Source organism: Hemiscyllium ocellatum, chromosome 10 (assembly GCF_020745735.1).
Source record: "Hemiscyllium ocellatum isolate sHemOce1 chromosome 10, sHemOce1.pat.X.cur, whole genome shotgun sequence".
NCBI classification, from domain to species: domain Eukaryota; kingdom Metazoa; phylum Chordata; class Chondrichthyes; order Orectolobiformes; family Hemiscylliidae; genus Hemiscyllium; species Hemiscyllium ocellatum.
This window is the reverse complement of record NC_083410.1, coordinates 59,752,240-59,769,442: the sequence shown is the minus strand read 5'-3', so window position 1 is coordinate 59,769,442 and position 17,203 is coordinate 59,752,240.

Below are 17,203 nucleotides of genomic sequence, written 5' to 3'. Positions count from 1 at the left end.
GGTCTTTAAAAAAGGTTTATATTGAAGGATACATTATGTTCCATCCAATATGATAGTGCCATAACAAATTAGGTTGGGAACAGGCAGAACATCTTATGATCTCAAAGAAGGCCAAGATATCTTCTTGGATTTTCTAACAATATCTAATTTGCTATTGTAACTTGCATTCGATTGTTATCATGCAATAAACTACGTCCTGTTTAAAATAATACCCTCTTCATATTAATACTCACTGATGGATTTCCTCCACCACTGTAAACTAAGTAGGTCCTTAAACCCAGGAAAGAGGCTGATAGAAGCAAATTACCCTGAATATTTAGCATTACCACACATTGAATATGGTATATAAATTGTAATTAAATCTAGCTGCACAGATTGTTTACACATTTACTGCAGTTCAAACAGGAGAAATAATATTTCCTGCCAGATTTAATTTCAGAGTTGTAGTAATTAAGACAAAGGATTGGGCAAACAGGGTAAAGTCAGCAGGTTAGTAGCCAGTGATTTCAAGAGAGGCATGGTAGCTCAGTGGTCAGCACTGCTGCTATCTCGCAGCGCCAGGGACTCAGGTTTGATTCCAGCCTCAGGCAACAGTCTGTGTGGAACTTGCATATTCTCCCTGTGTTCATAGTCTGAAAGATATGCAGGTTAGATGGATTGGCCTGTAAATCACCCTGTAGTGTCCAGGGATGTGCGGGCTAGGTGGATTAGCCAATGCAGGGTTACAGGGATGGTGTAGATCTGGATCAGATGCTCTTTGGAGGTTCGGTGCGAACTCGATGGACTGAATGGCCTGCTTCTATACTAGACATCCTTTGATCTCACAGCTCATTGCGAAATCTCAATCACATCAGATAGTTAGGATTAAAAAACCATCCTAATGTCATTGAAGAAAATTCAGTGACAGAAACCAACAAAGTTTGCAAGGAAGGTGGCACGGTGGCTCAGTGGTTAGCATTACTGCCTCACAGCGCCAGGGTCCCGGGTTTGATTGTCTGTGTGGTGTTTGCACATTCTCCCTCTATCTGCGTGGGTTTCCTCTGGGTGCTCCAGTTTCCTCCAACAGTCCAGAGACATGCAGGTTAGGGGAACTGGACATGTTAAATTTCCCATAGTATTCAGGAATTTATAGGTTAGATGCACTAGGATCGGGGAATGGGTCTGGGTGATATACACTTTGGAGGGTTGGTGTGGACTTGTTGGGCTAAATAGCCTGTTTCCACACTGTAGGGATTCTATGAAAAAAAATCATAGATGAGGAAAAGAACAATATGCAGTACAACTCATTTGAGCGCATGGATCAATCTTTAACTGAAATTGTTCAGACATAAACACTGCCGAGAAAACTGTTAGTGGATGCAAATTTGAAGTAAGAAAATATGGAGATGTTCACTGATGATTGGATAGGTTTCAGTACCATATGCAACTTAATAATAATGCAGCTTTGCCTTAAATAAAATTTACCAGCAGAGAGACTTCTCACCCGCACCCTCAATTCCTACTTGGACATCACGGAGCTCATGATAATGCCGTAAATTTCTGGTTTTTCTAGCATTTAACTTTTGCCGGTTTATCAAGAGTGCTGGTTTAAAAGGAATATTTCAATTCTTCATCTTTTAGGGAAAAATGCCAGTGAAGTGACAGAGGTAACTTAGCAGCGAACCTCAAGAAGAATGATTGAAAATGTGAACATGTTGGGTTCATCAGTAAGAGAGCCACAGAGGAGATATGAAGCTGCTTAACGTCAACTACAAATTGAAGTAATGAGATTACATATTTCAACACTGACATATCAGCAGGTTGAGAGTAAAGGTTTGCTTACACAGATTAAAAATAAGCTGTGAAAGATCCCATGGGAAAAATCTAACGTCCACAAATTCGGGATATAATTGGGACAAAAGACATCTGGTCCAGAAATCCAAGGTTCTGCAGAAAATTAAAACTCTTGTTTCGACAGAGCACCAGTTTAACGGCATAACCTCTCAAAACTCAAGGGTGTCTCATTATGGATAAGAAGTCAAAAGCCATGGTCATCAGAAAAGCGATCAACCTAGTTCTTAAATTGTCAGAACTTATATTGCCCAAAGAGGAACTGGAAGGCATTATTTCATTGTAACCAAGAATTGGGAGTATGTCTAATTATTGCAGGATGTGGGACTGTATTTTCTATTTCCTTTTCCTGGCTACAATGTTGGGCTGAACCAAACTCTTCACCACCCCATGTTCTATATGACTTTAAGCTCTGTTCCTATCTCATTTCCTTTCTTCACAAATATCAACCACTTTTACCTGTGTAGACTCACTGGCTTTCTACATTTAACTCAAAATACTTGCCACTGAAACTCCATGTCACCTACAGAATCAATTATCTCATTGCTCTTCAGAGATGCTTCCATCCTTATTAGTTGTAAATTCCAGCTCATCCTATACACTGCTGCACAATTCTATCCAGTGACAAGCCTCACTGAACTGCATTTCCACATAATTAATTATAGAGTCATAGCGATGTACAACAAGGAAACAGACCCTTCAGTTCCAATCGCCCATGCTGACCAGATATCCTAATCTAATCTAGTCCCATTTGCCAGCACTTGGCCCATATCTCTCTAAACCCTTCCTATTCATATACCCATCCAGATGCCTTTTAATTGCTGTAATTGTACCAGCCTCCACCACTTCCTCTGGCAGCTCATTCCATACACGTACCACCCTCTGTGTGAAATGGTTGCCCTTTGGGTCCTTTTATATCTTTCCCCTCTCACATTTTCTATTTATCCTATCCATGCCCTTCATGATTTTATAAACCTCTATGAGGTCACCCCTCAGCCTCTGACTGTCCAGGGAAAATAGTCCCAGCCTATTCAGCCTCTCACTATAGCACAACTCCTCCAACCCTGGCAACATCTTTGTAAATCTATTATATACTTTCAAGTTTCACAACATCCTTCCAATAGGAAGGAGAACAGAATTGCACACAATATTCCATAAGTGGCCAAACCAATGTCCTGTACAGCTGCAACATGACCTCACAACTCCTGTACTCAGTGCTCTGACCAATAAAGGAAAGCATACCAAATGCCTTCTTCACTATCCTATCTACTTGTAACTCCACTTTTGAGGAGCTACGAATGTGCACTCCAAGGTCTCTTTGTTCAGTATAACACTCCCCAAGACCTTACCATTAAGTGCATTTCCAAAATAAACATCTCACATTTATCTAAATTGAACTCCATCTGCCATTGGACCATCTGATCAAGATCCCATTGTACTCTGAGATAACTTTCTTCACTGTCCATTACTCTCCATTTTTGATGTCATCTGCAAACTTACTAACTATACCTCCTGTGTTCATATCCAAATCATTTATATAAAAGACGAAAAATAGTGGACCCAGCACCAATCTTTGTGGCACACCACTGGTCACAGCTTCCATTCTGCTAAACAACCCTCTACCACCACACTCTGTCTTCTACCTGCGAGCCCGTTCTGTATCCAAATTGCTAGTTCTCCCCGTATTCCATGAGATCTCACCTTACTGAGTAGTCTACCATGATGGACCTTATCAATGCCTTACTGAAGTCCATACAGACCACGGCTACTGCCCTGCCCTCATCAATCCTCTTCGTTGCTTCTTCAAAAAACTCAATAAAGTTTGTGAGATACAATTTCTCATGCACAGAGCCATATCGACTATCCTTATTCAGTCCTTGCCTTTCCAAACACATGTAAATCCCGTCCCTCAGGATTCTCTCCAACAACTTACCTACCACAGATGTCAGGCTCACCTGTCTATAGTTCCCTGGCTTTTGTTTACAACCTTTATTAAATAGTGGCACCACGTTAGTCAACCTTCAGTCTTCAGACACCTCACCTGTGACTATCGTTAATACAAATATCTCAGCAAGAGGCCCATCAATCACTTCCCTAGCTTCCCACAGAGTTCAAAGGTAAACCTGATCAGGTCCCTGGATTTATACACCTTTATGCATTTTAAGACATCCAGCACCTCCTCCTCAGTAATATAAATATTTTTCAAGCTGTCACCATCTATTTCCCCATGTTCTCTACCTTTCATATCTTTCTCCATGTAAACATTGATGTAAAATACTCGTTTAGTATCTCTCCGATCTCTTGCTGCTCCACACATAGGCTGCTTTGCTGATATTCAAGGGGCCATATTCTCTCCCTTGTTACTCTTTTGCCTCTTACTACATTTGTAGACTCCTTTTGGATTCTCATTAATCCTATTTGCCAAAGCTATCTCATGTCCCCTTTGTACCCTCCTGATTTCCCTCTTAATTATACTCCTACTGTCTTTATAATCTTCAAGAGAATCATTCATTCTCTACTGGCTATGTTTGACATACGCTTCCATCTTATTCTTGAGCAAACCCTCAATTTCTCTAGTCATCCAGCATTCCCTACACCTACTAGCCTTGCCCTTCACCCTAACATGAGCATACTGTCTCTGGACTCTCATTATCTCATTTTTAAATGTTTCCTATTTTCCATCTATCCCTTTACCTGAGAACCTCTGCCCCTTATCAACTTTTGACAATTCTTGCCTAATGTGGAATTTAGCCTTCCTCCAGTTTAGAAATTTATTTTTTAGATCCTGTCTATCCTTTTCCATCACTACTTTAAAACTAATAGAATTATTTGTAACTGGCCCCAAAGTGCTTCTCCACTGACACTTCAGTCACCTGCCCTGCCATATTTCCCATGAATAGGTCATGTTTTGTACCTTCTCTAGTAGGTACATCCACACACTGAATCAGAAAATTTTCATGTACACACTTAACAAATTCCTCTCCATCTAAACCCTTAACACTATGGCAGTCCCAGTCTATGTTTGGAAAGTTAGAATACCCTACAGTAACCATCTTATTATTCTTACAGATAACTGAGATCTCCTTATAAATGTGTTTCTTAATTTACAGCTGACTATTGAAGAGTCTATAGTACATTCCCAATAAAGTGATCATCCCTTTCTTATTTCTCAGATCTACCCAAATAACTTCCCTAAACATATTCCCAGGAACATCCTCCCTAAATACAGCTAATCCCTAATCAAAAACACAACTCCCCCTCCTCTCTTGCCTCTCTTTCTGTCCTTCCTGTAGCATTTGTATCCTGGAACATTAAGCTGCCAGTTCTATCCATCCCTGAGCCATATCTCTGTAATCGCTATGATATTCCTCCCATGTTCCCAACCATACCCTGATTTCATCTGCCTTACCTCTTAGGCCTCTTGCATTGAAATAATTTCAGTTTAATTTATCAGTCCTACCTCGTTCTCTACTTGGTTCCTGACTGCCACTGTCTGTTTGACTATCTCTTTTTCCCAACTATGCCATTCTCAGGCTGATCACTTTCCATACTATCTCACTGCACCCCACATACCCCCCTCTTACACACACACACACCTTTTACTAGTTTAAATCCACCCAAGCAGCTCTAGCACATCTCCCCTCCATTATATCAGTTCCCATCCAATTCAGGTGCAATCTGTCCTTCTGATACAGATTACTTCTACCACAGAAAACATTGCAATGATCCAAAAACGTGAACCCTTCTCCCCTGTCCCAGCTCCACCACACATTCATTTGCTCTAACCTGCTATTCCTATTCTCACCAGCTTGTGGCACTGGGAGTAAACAGGTACTATTACCCTTGAGGACCTCCTTTATAATTTACTGCCTAACTTTTTATATTCTCTCCTCAGAATCTCATCATTTTCACTTCCTGTGTCATTAGTTCCAATGTATACAATGACTTCGTGCTGGTCCTGCACTCCTTTGAGAATGTTCTGCACTCACTCTGAGATATCTTTGATTCTGTCTCTCAGACACCATTCTGATGTCTTGCTGTTGGCCACAGAAATGTCTATTTGTGCCTCTGACTGGAGAGTCTCCAATCACAATCAATCACTTGGAACCTAGTATACCTCTCATTATATTAGAGCCAGTCTTGAAACCACAAACTATTCACCTGAGAGTCCATCATGCCCCTATATTTTCCAAAACAGCATTTTGGGATTGCGATAGCCACAGGAAACTCTTGTACTACCTGCCTCCCTCTCCTACCTTTCCTGGAGGTCACCCATCTACTTGACTGTATCTTCAGTTTATCTCCCTCCCTACAACTGCTATCTATCATACCCCCTAGCTCCTGTAGATTCCTCATTGCCACTCTAACCAATCCATGCAATTCGATAGGATTCGCAACCAAGGACACTTCCTGCAGACATAATCATCAGTCACATGGGAACTCTCCCTAAACTCCCACAACTGACAGGAAGAGCACAACACTCTACTAAAGGGCATCTTTGCTCCTTAACAATCTACAGTCCTGAAACATAGCGCCATCTTACTGCTCTAAAAACACTGCTCCAAGTTAACTTAAGACTTATGTTTTTATACTTTTCAAGTTTAATCAAGAGACAGATCTCAATAACATCTTAAAAAAACTCTACTCGCTATTGTGAATTGACAAAATAAAAACAATAAGGTTGCACTTTAAAAAGCCACTTACCTGCTCCCGTGCTGTGAGCTCTCCCACATACAGATTTCTCCAAGGCCAGCTGTGAATTTCGCTGTTTGTTTATGTTTCTTAGAAAAAATTCCAATGTCCAGAGACACTTGAAAACAAATAGCAAAGGCAGCAGCTATGCAGGTTACTGCTGGATCAGGCAGCAGTGTGGGTTCTTTACTCTATTTGACTCACTGCCTATGTGGTTACTGCCTTTTGTCTGACTGTCCTCCTTTTTAAAGTATCATTATTTCGATCTTTTTTTCCCCCGAAGTTCCAAAATAATGAAACAGCATATAACCCAGGTAATTACTGCTTCTAAAATTTGAGAAAATCCAACACTGAAAATGTCTCAAAAAAGAAGCAGCTCCTACTGCCACGATTTTTTCCACACTCCATCTTGGATCACCGTCCCTTGTAACACAGCAGCCTAGGAAGAGAACCCCCAGCTTTTGTGTGTAATCAAGAGAGGGAAGTGTAGCTTCCACTTCTCCAAGACCCTAACAACAACCACTGCTGCAAACTAAAAATTAATAATCCCTGGTTCTGTGGGTGACAGCTTGACCAAGCCCGTTCTGTTATTCCAGCTTTGAACAAAAAACACCGAAGAATTTACAAGTTGTTTATCTTCTCATAAACTGCTCATCACCTGACCCCCAGTCTCTCTCTAAAAGAAACCAGATCAAAACATCCCTCTTAAAACCACTGCATTGTCATAAATGCCTGCTAATCCAAGAACAGTCATTTAAGACTGAGATATATATGCAGCATATTAAGACTGGAGACAGTACAATCTGAAGGAGCAGTTTCTCAGCAGTGCAGAGCAGAATCCAGAGTCCTAAACCTTGTAGCAACTTAACTCATGATGTCTGAGGTTTGCATCAGTGAAGACAGCTCAAACCAGACACTGCCATTCAGGAGGTAGGTTCACAATATCGGGAAATGGCTCCACCCTTGATTCCTGCCCCAAAGGAGAAAATCAAACTGATTATTTCCCTTTAATATAAATGACTAAGAATGTTTCCCATTAAATTGCTTATGATTACAAGATTTTATATAGAAGATTCCAAAAAGAACTTTTTTCTCTGTGAGATAGTCCAAAATGAAAGGGAGTTTGGATATCTAAAAAGTTAGAGTTAGTACACTCAACAATGATGCTTCAAAATATTTTTTTCACATGAAGGACAGTGGAAGTCTGAAAGTTGTTCCCCAAATACTTGGAAAGGCTAATCAATAGAGAATGCCAAACTGGCAGATTTTTCTTAGTCGAGTGTATTAAGAGTTAGGACAAGTAGATGGCATACAGATCAGCCATGATTGAACGTTCAAGGGACTGAATGGCGTTCTCCCTACCTGAACCATAATTTGATCTGGTGTGAGAAAGTCACATTTCCAAGTATGTAGGAAGTTTGTATAAATACATAACACAAACACTGTAGATACTTGCCAACTCTATTGTCATCGTAGAGTCTCAGAGAAGAGCAGGTTACTTAATATTTAATAACCCTCTTTGATTAATTTTAAATTCAGAGCAAATGCAAAGCAATAGTATTTTAAATTGTTTCACATGTGCTGATATATTTTTTGTTATTTATTATTCCCCTTCTTCAGTGAAGTAGCCTGTCAAATATACCATAAACAAAGCCTTTATTAATGTGACTGGTGTTTATGCAGTCTGAAAAAACATACGCAATAGACTATGTGACTGAAGAGCTACAAAAATTGTGAGGCACCGAGCTACAACAGAAAACATATTCTTTTCAAGCAAGATAAATATTCATAAAGAATGAAAAGAAACATATTACAGACTCTTAATATCAAAATTTATTCCAGAATGAATGAAAAGAGCTAAGGCACTATTTGTCTAGGCACCTGATTAAATAATCCTTTCCAATTATTGTTATGCAGCAGATTCCTAGTTAACAGTTGAGACCCTTTTCTTAGTGAAGTGGATGGTTTGATTAGATTAGATTCCCTACAGTGTGGAAACAGGCCCTTTGGCCCAACCAGTCCACACCGACCCTCCAAAGAGTAACCCACCCTGACCCGTTTCCCCTCTGACTAATGCACCTAACACTATGGGCAGTTTACCAAGGCCAATTCACCTGTCCTGCACATCTTTGCGATTGCGGGAGGAAACCAGAGCACCCAGAGGAAACCCACACAGACACGAGGAGAATGTTCAAACTGCACACAGACAGTCACCCAAGGCTGGAATCGAACCTGGGACCCTGGTGCTATGAGGCAGCAGTGCTAACCAGTGAGCCACTGTGTTCTTCAGTTTGATTTGATACAATTTATTTCAGAGAACAAAATCTGGAAGCCAATATTTATTCATCTTTGAGCTGATTCTCGTGGCAGTTCCAATGGCGGAGAAATCAGTAATCAGAGGTCCCAGTCTTAAATTGTTTGCAAAAAGTTTTTTTTCACATAGCAAGTACCTGAATGGAGTTCAGCAGTAGATTGAATGAAAAAGTTCAAAAAGGGAATGGATAAATATTGAAGTGAAAGATTACAGGGTTATGGGGAAAGAACAGGGCAGGAATCAGTTGATCAACTGTACAAAACTGTGTCATGCCTCTATGAGATTACATTGGAATTGTGAAACAATGGAATTGTTCATTTACCTTTACCTGACGTTTTTGCCAACTTCTCTATTGAAATTACAGCAGAGGACCAGTAAAATCCCAATGACAGCTCTACTCCTTTCTCTTTAGATAGATCCTGTTAGAACTTTAGCTTCAGATCCAACTCTTTTATTAAAAATGGTCTGAAAGAATGATTATTAAAAGCTGCTTGTCTAAAATACTGGAGAAGTTCATAGCTTTATCGGTCAGCAAATGAAGGTTTGAATGAAGTGATTAAAATGATGAAGTTAGTTCTTGAATTGAAATCAAGTCGTGATTTATCTAATGTAACTGCTTCAGTGGAATTTCTCGATGTTCAATGACCAATAATTTAGTGTGTGTTGAAACTAATATAATCCACAGTAATTGAGTTTCGGACTGTAGCTGTCAGAACACTAGATAAAGATTATTTGTCTCCCAAAAATTATGTTTTTGTTTACAATGAGAGCTGATTGCAATTAAAATATTTTGTTAAGGGCAGCAAAATTATTGAATGTGTTTAACCTTCCCCTTGCATATTGGCTTCTGAAATAAATGTACATTGGTGGAGGTTTGAATTACTATTTTCTTTTAACCATTGCATATGATCTGCAGCCAAGTAGCATAGTTAAAAAGTCTGTGTAATGTGGTTAGCGATGCTGTCTCAAAGCACCAGGGACCCAGGCTTGATTCCAACCTGAGTAACAATCTGAGTTGAGTTTTCAAATTCTCCCGTGTCTGCATAGGTTTCCTCTGGACGCTCCAGTTTCTTTCCACTATCCAAGGTTGGGTATGCTAAATTGCTCATCGTGTCCAGGGGTGTCTAGGCTAGGTGGATTAGCCATGCTTCATGTGAGCTTAGAGTCTGGGTGTGTTGCTCATTGGAGGTTTGATGCAGACTCGATGGGTCAAATGGCCTCTACCTGCGCTGTAGGGATTCTAATTCAGCTCAGCAAAAGGGTTTATTGTGTTGATTAACATTTCATTCAAGTGGTCACAAATGCATAGAAACTCACCCGTTTTAAACAGGTAGCAAATGATTATTTCTAGGGATGGTGGCAGGGTTGGGGGATTGGGGGGGTGCGATTGTTGAATGAAATAATTGTACCTTGTTAGTTGTGCAGACATTTTGATACGTATAAGTCAAAACTCTTAGATCAGTGAATTCTGACTGATGTTAAATTTTGTGATCCAAGTTCAACTTAGTTTCAGTAAAAGGGGTACATGTAAAGTATGATTGAGTGGTGTGGAAACAATACAGACAAACATAGAATAAATACTCATTGGTGCCAAATTCTGGTCTTTACCTTATATTATATGGAATTCATAGTGAATGGATGGTTTGGTCATGAGTATAGCTGGTATCATAGCAGTTTGCTGAAAATATCAAATTCAAGGACTGAGAAACTTAAGGGAAAGAATGTGGGAGATGGCAGGACATAAATAAGTTATAAATATGAGCAGATAAGTGACAGAAACAAATCAATACAGCTAAATGGGAGGTAATATGTTTGATGATTAAAATGGAAATTAACCTGAAAAGTAGGAAATGAAGAAGAAATAGATTACAGATCCACAAATCTTCAAAAGTCAAATTGCAGCAATTTGTCATAATTTGGAATACAGTGTCTGAAATGTTTCTTCATCTTCTCTCTTTCTTTTGTTAATTACTTCAGTAGATGGGGATGCAAGAAATAAAACATATCAGAGATCATTAATGTGCAGATTTTGTCTGGTTACTAACCAATCGGTCACTAGAATCAAAACAATGAATTCCTGACTTTGCATGTTAAATAAAACCATTTTAAACCATGTCATTAAAACATTCCTAAAGAAATTTTGGAGACTTGCACTAAATAATACTGAAAACCTATTCACTTTACAGCAACAGGAAAAGTGTCTCGAGCATTAACTGAAAATCTGCTGCATCGATGCTATAAAAGGACTGTTCAATCAGGACCTGAACCAGATAATGACTTATCTCTTTTTCCAGGGCTAAAAGCAAAATAGGAAAACACCTTAAAATAGAGGAATTGGATTTTTTTAATATCTGGGGGCAAAACAAGGATGCTAAGAGAAATCTGTCCCAGTTGACCTGCAGCATGCAGTTTTAAGATACTATCATGGAAAGAATATTAGAACTATTGAAAATAGGAAGCAATTAATTAGGATTATGTTAAGATAAGAGGTCATGGTTATGTTGGGAAACTTCAAAACTTGTGGCTGGATTTTGTTGGACTGACAGGGGTCCCAACCCTATTGTCTGGAGAATAGGTGGTTAACTCCTGTCAGTACCATAGTTGGGCACTGCCTATATTAAACTTTGTTTCACTCACCATTAAAGTATTGTGCTGCTGTTTACCTGTTGAAAAAATGCAGTTGTCTCCCAACGATGTCGGGAACATCTGACATGCATACTTTACGAAGTTTCATGTTGATTTTGGATGGGTGGCTTTTTGATCTGCTCAGCACAGGTTAATATTCCAATCTATTTCTTCCTTTCCTTCACAGGATATTGGCATCGCTGGCAAGGCAAGTATTTATTATTCCATCCGTAAATTCCCCTGTGAAGATGGTACTTAGCCATCTTCTTGAATTGTTGCAGTCCATGTGATACAAATACTCTCATAGTGCTGATGGGTAGAGATTTCCAAGGTTTTAAATGCACTAATGATGAAGGAATGTTAATAAATGTCTAAGTCAGGATGATGTGTAACATAGATACAAACTTGGAGCTGGCATTCTTCCCATGTGCCTACCGCCCTGTTCTTCTAGGTGGTCTGATGGCACGGTGGCACAGTGGTTAGCACTGCTGCCTCACAGCGCCAGAGACCCAAGTTCAATTCCCACCTCAGGCGACTGACTGCGTGGAGTTTGCATATTCTCCCCATGTCTGCATGGGTTTCCTCCCACAGTCCAAAAATGTGCAGGTTAGGTGAATTGGTCATGCTAAATTGCCTGTAGTGTTAGTTGAAGGGGTAAATGTAGGGGAATGGGTCTGGGTGGGTTGCGCTTCGGCGGGTCGGTGTGGCCTTGTTAGGCCAAAGGGCCTGTTTCCACATTGTAAGTAATCTAATCTAACCTAATCTAAATTCCTCCAAAATCTTGGCAAGTTGCTATAGTGTATCTTGTAAATGGTATACATTACAGCCATATTACAGCAGGGGTTTGAAGTGGTGGATAAAGTTCTTTGTTATGGGTGATGTCAGCCTTCTTGAGTGTTGTTGGAACTGCACCTATTCAGGAAAATTGACAGTATTACATCATATGCCCAATTCTTACCCTGTAGATGGTGGAAAGGTTTGGGAAGTCAGGAGATGAGTTACTCCTCACAGATTTCCAGGCCTCTGGCCTGCTCTTGTAGCTACAGTGCAAATACAACTGGGCCAGTTAACCTCTGGTGACTCCCAGATTATTGGTGGTGGTGATTTGTGAATTGCTGAAAAAAGGCACATTTTATTGGACGATTTCATCTCACATTCACAAGATGTTTCGCAAGAAGTACCAACGTAAAAGGAAAACAACTTCGTCCTGAAATGCTTTGACAAATTCAATAATTTCTCTGCAATATTCAATTTTTGCACTGAACAAAAACAACTATTGGCAGGTGATTTGGTGATGGTAACGTTAGTTGATGTCAAAAGGAGCAGATTAGACATTCTTGTTAAAGATTGTGTAGCATCCAAGTGTCAGATAATGACAATGATAATTGTCACTTATCAGCCCAAGCCTGAAAGTTGAGAAGGCATCGTAGTATGTGGGAATGATCTACTTCAGTTTTTGAAGAGTTATGACTGGAACTAAATTAATAGGTGATGCTAGGAGATCCCCACCAAATTGTGGGACAATGTCAGCTTACCATTGGTTAAATATCTGGGCAACTACAATTGCCAGATGACTCAGTTTCCAGCTTGTAGTTAAAGATAGAACCAACTTTTGATTGGTACACCATCTGATTCAGTCACACTACAACATATCATACAGCAGTGGCATTGCAACGGTGTAGTAGTTCAGAAACATTTTATGAAAGGAACTGTCTGTACAGCAAAAAGAATTGTCAGCTTTTTCAAAAACTGAAGAGATGGGAACATTTTCAACCTCCAAAATGGACAGATTTTGCCAACTGTGAAGATAAAGCTCAGAATTTTGTCATTAACTCATTCAAACCCGTGCGCTTCCAATTTTAATGGGAAAAGTGGAGGGGGGAGGTGGGGAGCAGTGGTGTGGGTGAGTCCCAACCAACCAAAGATTTTCAAAGATTATCTGAAGCAAGATAGAGAGAATTTCATTTTAATTAACGCCTAGATTAGGTTACAAGACTTATTATTAGATCCTTTATAATGAACCTATTAAAAGAAAGTACCTTTTACACAGGAAGAAACTGTGAAGTAAGAAATGTCTGCGTCACTCAGTGCTAACATATTACTTGATTAATGGCACTGCATTATTACTGCAATCCAGTAATTCATTGTGTGTGCATTACAAATAAAAGTAACCAGAATACACAAGTTGCTCTCTAATCATAGGACTCTGATAATGGCTTGCTTCTGTGCATACGCACACATTGTAATGCTGTGTATTATATTGCATATCAATATTTTCAAATTCAGCAGCAAAGATATGGAAAAAATGATAGAGGTGATTAAATAAAACATGGAGGATGAAGACAATTGCTGACAGTGATGAAATTATTAGTCAAATGCTGAATTGTGCAGCAAGCTGATCATTTTCAATGCTGAAAGCAGAAAAGCTATTTCAATATTGCATTCATGAGCTTGGAAAAGTTACAGGACTGTCTTTGTATTGTGAATTTCCTGCAGCAATTGACTAAAGATGTAAGAACCTTGCCAGTGGATATTCAAACTACAGTCTTAGTATTTTGAGGTAAGTGCATTTTCCTGCCATTTGACTGGGCTTCCAACTGGCTATGTTTTACCAAACCAGCTTCATTTACCAGTTTATATTATCTAGATCATTTTCAGAGTTTATATGATTCTGTTTCCTTTCAGTTACTATTCCACTTTGATTCAGGTTGATGTTTGCACTTTGCTGACACCATTAAGTAATGATGAGAGTTTGATTAGCTCGGTGTTTTGGATAGCTGGTTTGCAATCTAGAATGATGCCCACAGTGGGGTTTAAATCCTGTACAGACTAAAGACATCATATTCTCTGCATCTTCTCAATCTCACCCCACTATGTTAAAGCATGGTGACTCTCGGCACCGCTTGTGTCTCTCAAATGAGATAGCAGCCTATGGTCCTCTGGGACTATCATACTAGAGCAGAACTCTCACAACTGTGGGCGGCACGGTGGCACAGTGGTTAGCACTGCTGCCTCACAGCGCCTGTAGACCCGGGTTCAATTCCCGACTCAGGCGACTGACTGTGTGGAGTTTGCACGTTCTCCCCGTGTCTGCGTGGGTTTCCTCCGGGTGCTCCGGTTTCCTCCCACAGTCCAAAGATGTGCGGCTCAGGTGAATTGGCCATGCTAAATTGCCCGTAGTGTTAGGTAAGGGGTAAATGTAGGGGTATGGGTGGGTTGCGCTTCGGCGGGTCGGTGTGGACTTGTTGGGCCGGAGGGCCTGTTTCCACACTGTAAGTCTAATCAAAAACTCGGAAACTACATTTCCTTCAACTCTGAATTCGGTGAAGGGCTTACACAAACTTGATCCATTTCCTGTAATTTTATTTTCATCCAATCAATATGAAATATAATCCATGGGTAATGACTGAGTTCATCCCTGACTATAAATTCCATAAGCACAATTGCAGCTAAGTCGCTAAAACATTATTAGTCCTTCCCTTGTTTAATTGTTCTTTGAGAATGTAGAAAAGCAGTTTTCTTCAATATCCACACAAGCAAGGAAGAAGGCTTTTATTACCAATTGGATTGCAGGGAATTGTGGAGAATATGTTTACAATTTTACTTTATTACCACATAATGTGAATAAAGGAGATTTTACTCCATAGTTCTTCCATCTAGGCTACCCTGTCTGGAGAGAATGATCTCCATGTATAACTTAGCTGTTACATGTACTTAGACCCGGCTTTTGTAAGCCTGCTGCACTGCAAGATGCAGTATACAGACTCAATAGTAACTGTAAGAGGACAGGTCACATTTTAACTTTCCTGAACACTGGAGCCAATGGATGAAGGTTTGAAAATTGAATAGGTCTATGAAGCTGTCACATGCAAAACTATTTAAGTTATTCATACCATAGAGTGTAAGAAGTGGATTTCTTTGAGGGGACAGAATCAGAAATGTACATTGGACATTTCATCCACTGTGTGCCAAGTTTGCCAATGTTTATTTGTCCTGAAGTTTCTGTCAGTCTTACTAGCACTTTCTTGAATGTAACAAATGATATAAGCAAAACTGAGGAGCAAGAGAATCAACATTTCAGGCATAAGCCCTTCCTGATGCACCTCCACATCATAAAAATCTATTGATCTCAGACTTGAATATACACAACCACCTAACCTCTACAGCCATCTGCAGCAAAGAATTTCACAGATTCACCACTCTTTGTGAGAAGAAATTTTTCCTCATCTTTTTCTTAAATTTGTGATCTCCTTATTCTAAGATTTTTCCCTCTCCTCGAAGGGAAAGAATCTTTTTACATCTATGCTGTCAAGTCCCCAAAGAGTTTTCTATGATTCAACAAAGTCATGTCTCATTCTTCCAAATTCTAATGATGCTTACCGGCCCAAACTACTCAACTTCTGTTCATAAGACAGTCCCTCCATCAGCCCAGTGAACTTTCTCTGAATTGACTACAATGCCAATACATATTTCTTTAGAAAAGGAGCCCAAAATTGTTCACAGCATTCCAGCTGCAGTCTGACAATGCCCTGTTCTATTTTAGCAAGATGTCCCTATTTTCATAACCCCATTCCCTTTGAAAGGTATATTGACATTCCATTTGCCTTTCCTATTATGCAAGGAACTTGGATGCTAGTTTTTCTTAGATTCATGGGAAAACATTCCCTTGTGTGCACAATCTCTTATCTTTCACCTGCCAAGTTTTTGTCCATTCACTTAGCCTATCTATATCTGTCTGCAGACTCTTTATGTAACCCTCACCATTTGCCTTCCAACCTATTTTTGTGTCATCCGCAAACCTGATAATAGTACATTCACTTTTCCATCAACCAAGTCATTAATATATATTCTGGATGTTCCTTTAAGGATCTAAGGACATTTATGTGAGTGTCTAAACTGCATACAATACTCATTGGCTTAACTGCACCCATTTTCATAACTATATTTATGCCAGCCCTTACAAAATAGAAGATGTTATCATTAGCCTTTCTTGTTGCCGTTAATTTCTTTAATATACTGAAAATGTCCTCTTCAACAATAGCAATATCAGGTGTGCTCCCTGCCGAATTCCTTGCCACCTAAACTCAGGTGAATCTAACCCTGCTCCAGCTAACCCCCTTACAGCCAGCTAACCAACAACAGGAGTGTCCACCTTTCAGAGTTACCAGCAAATCAGAAGTCAGCACCTTGCCAGTACTGGCAGCGCTACCAGTGGGTACTGCTGGTACTGATAATGGTACTGATGATATTCCTGAGGTAGGGCTTTTGCCCGGAACGTCAATTTTCCTGCTCCTCAGATGCTGCCTGACCTGCTTTGTTTTTCCAACACCACTCTAATCTGGACTCTGGTTTCCAGCATCTACAGTCCTTGTTTTTACCCACTGCTGGTACTGCAGCTGGTGCCCAGACCTGAAGGAGGCCTGTGTGTCTCAGCCTGGGAACAGGCTGTGTGTTCCCACTAGAACAACAAGCACAGAAAGGCTAAGTAGGTTGGGTGGTTATGTGGTTCTGTTATTGCAGAAAGGGTCTGGGGCTTTGTTAAAAATAGACCCTTTATCCCATCCATAACCAACCCAGACATGAAAATCTGCCAAACTGGAGATTTGGCAGGGCCACTCTTTCCATTGGTTAAATCTCAATGACAACAGAATAAAACCCTTAAGTGAGCATGATGTAGCTATTTGAGGGGGGGGGGGGGAGTCAGTTGTATGGACTAAATGAAACCAACAATATGGGTTCAAT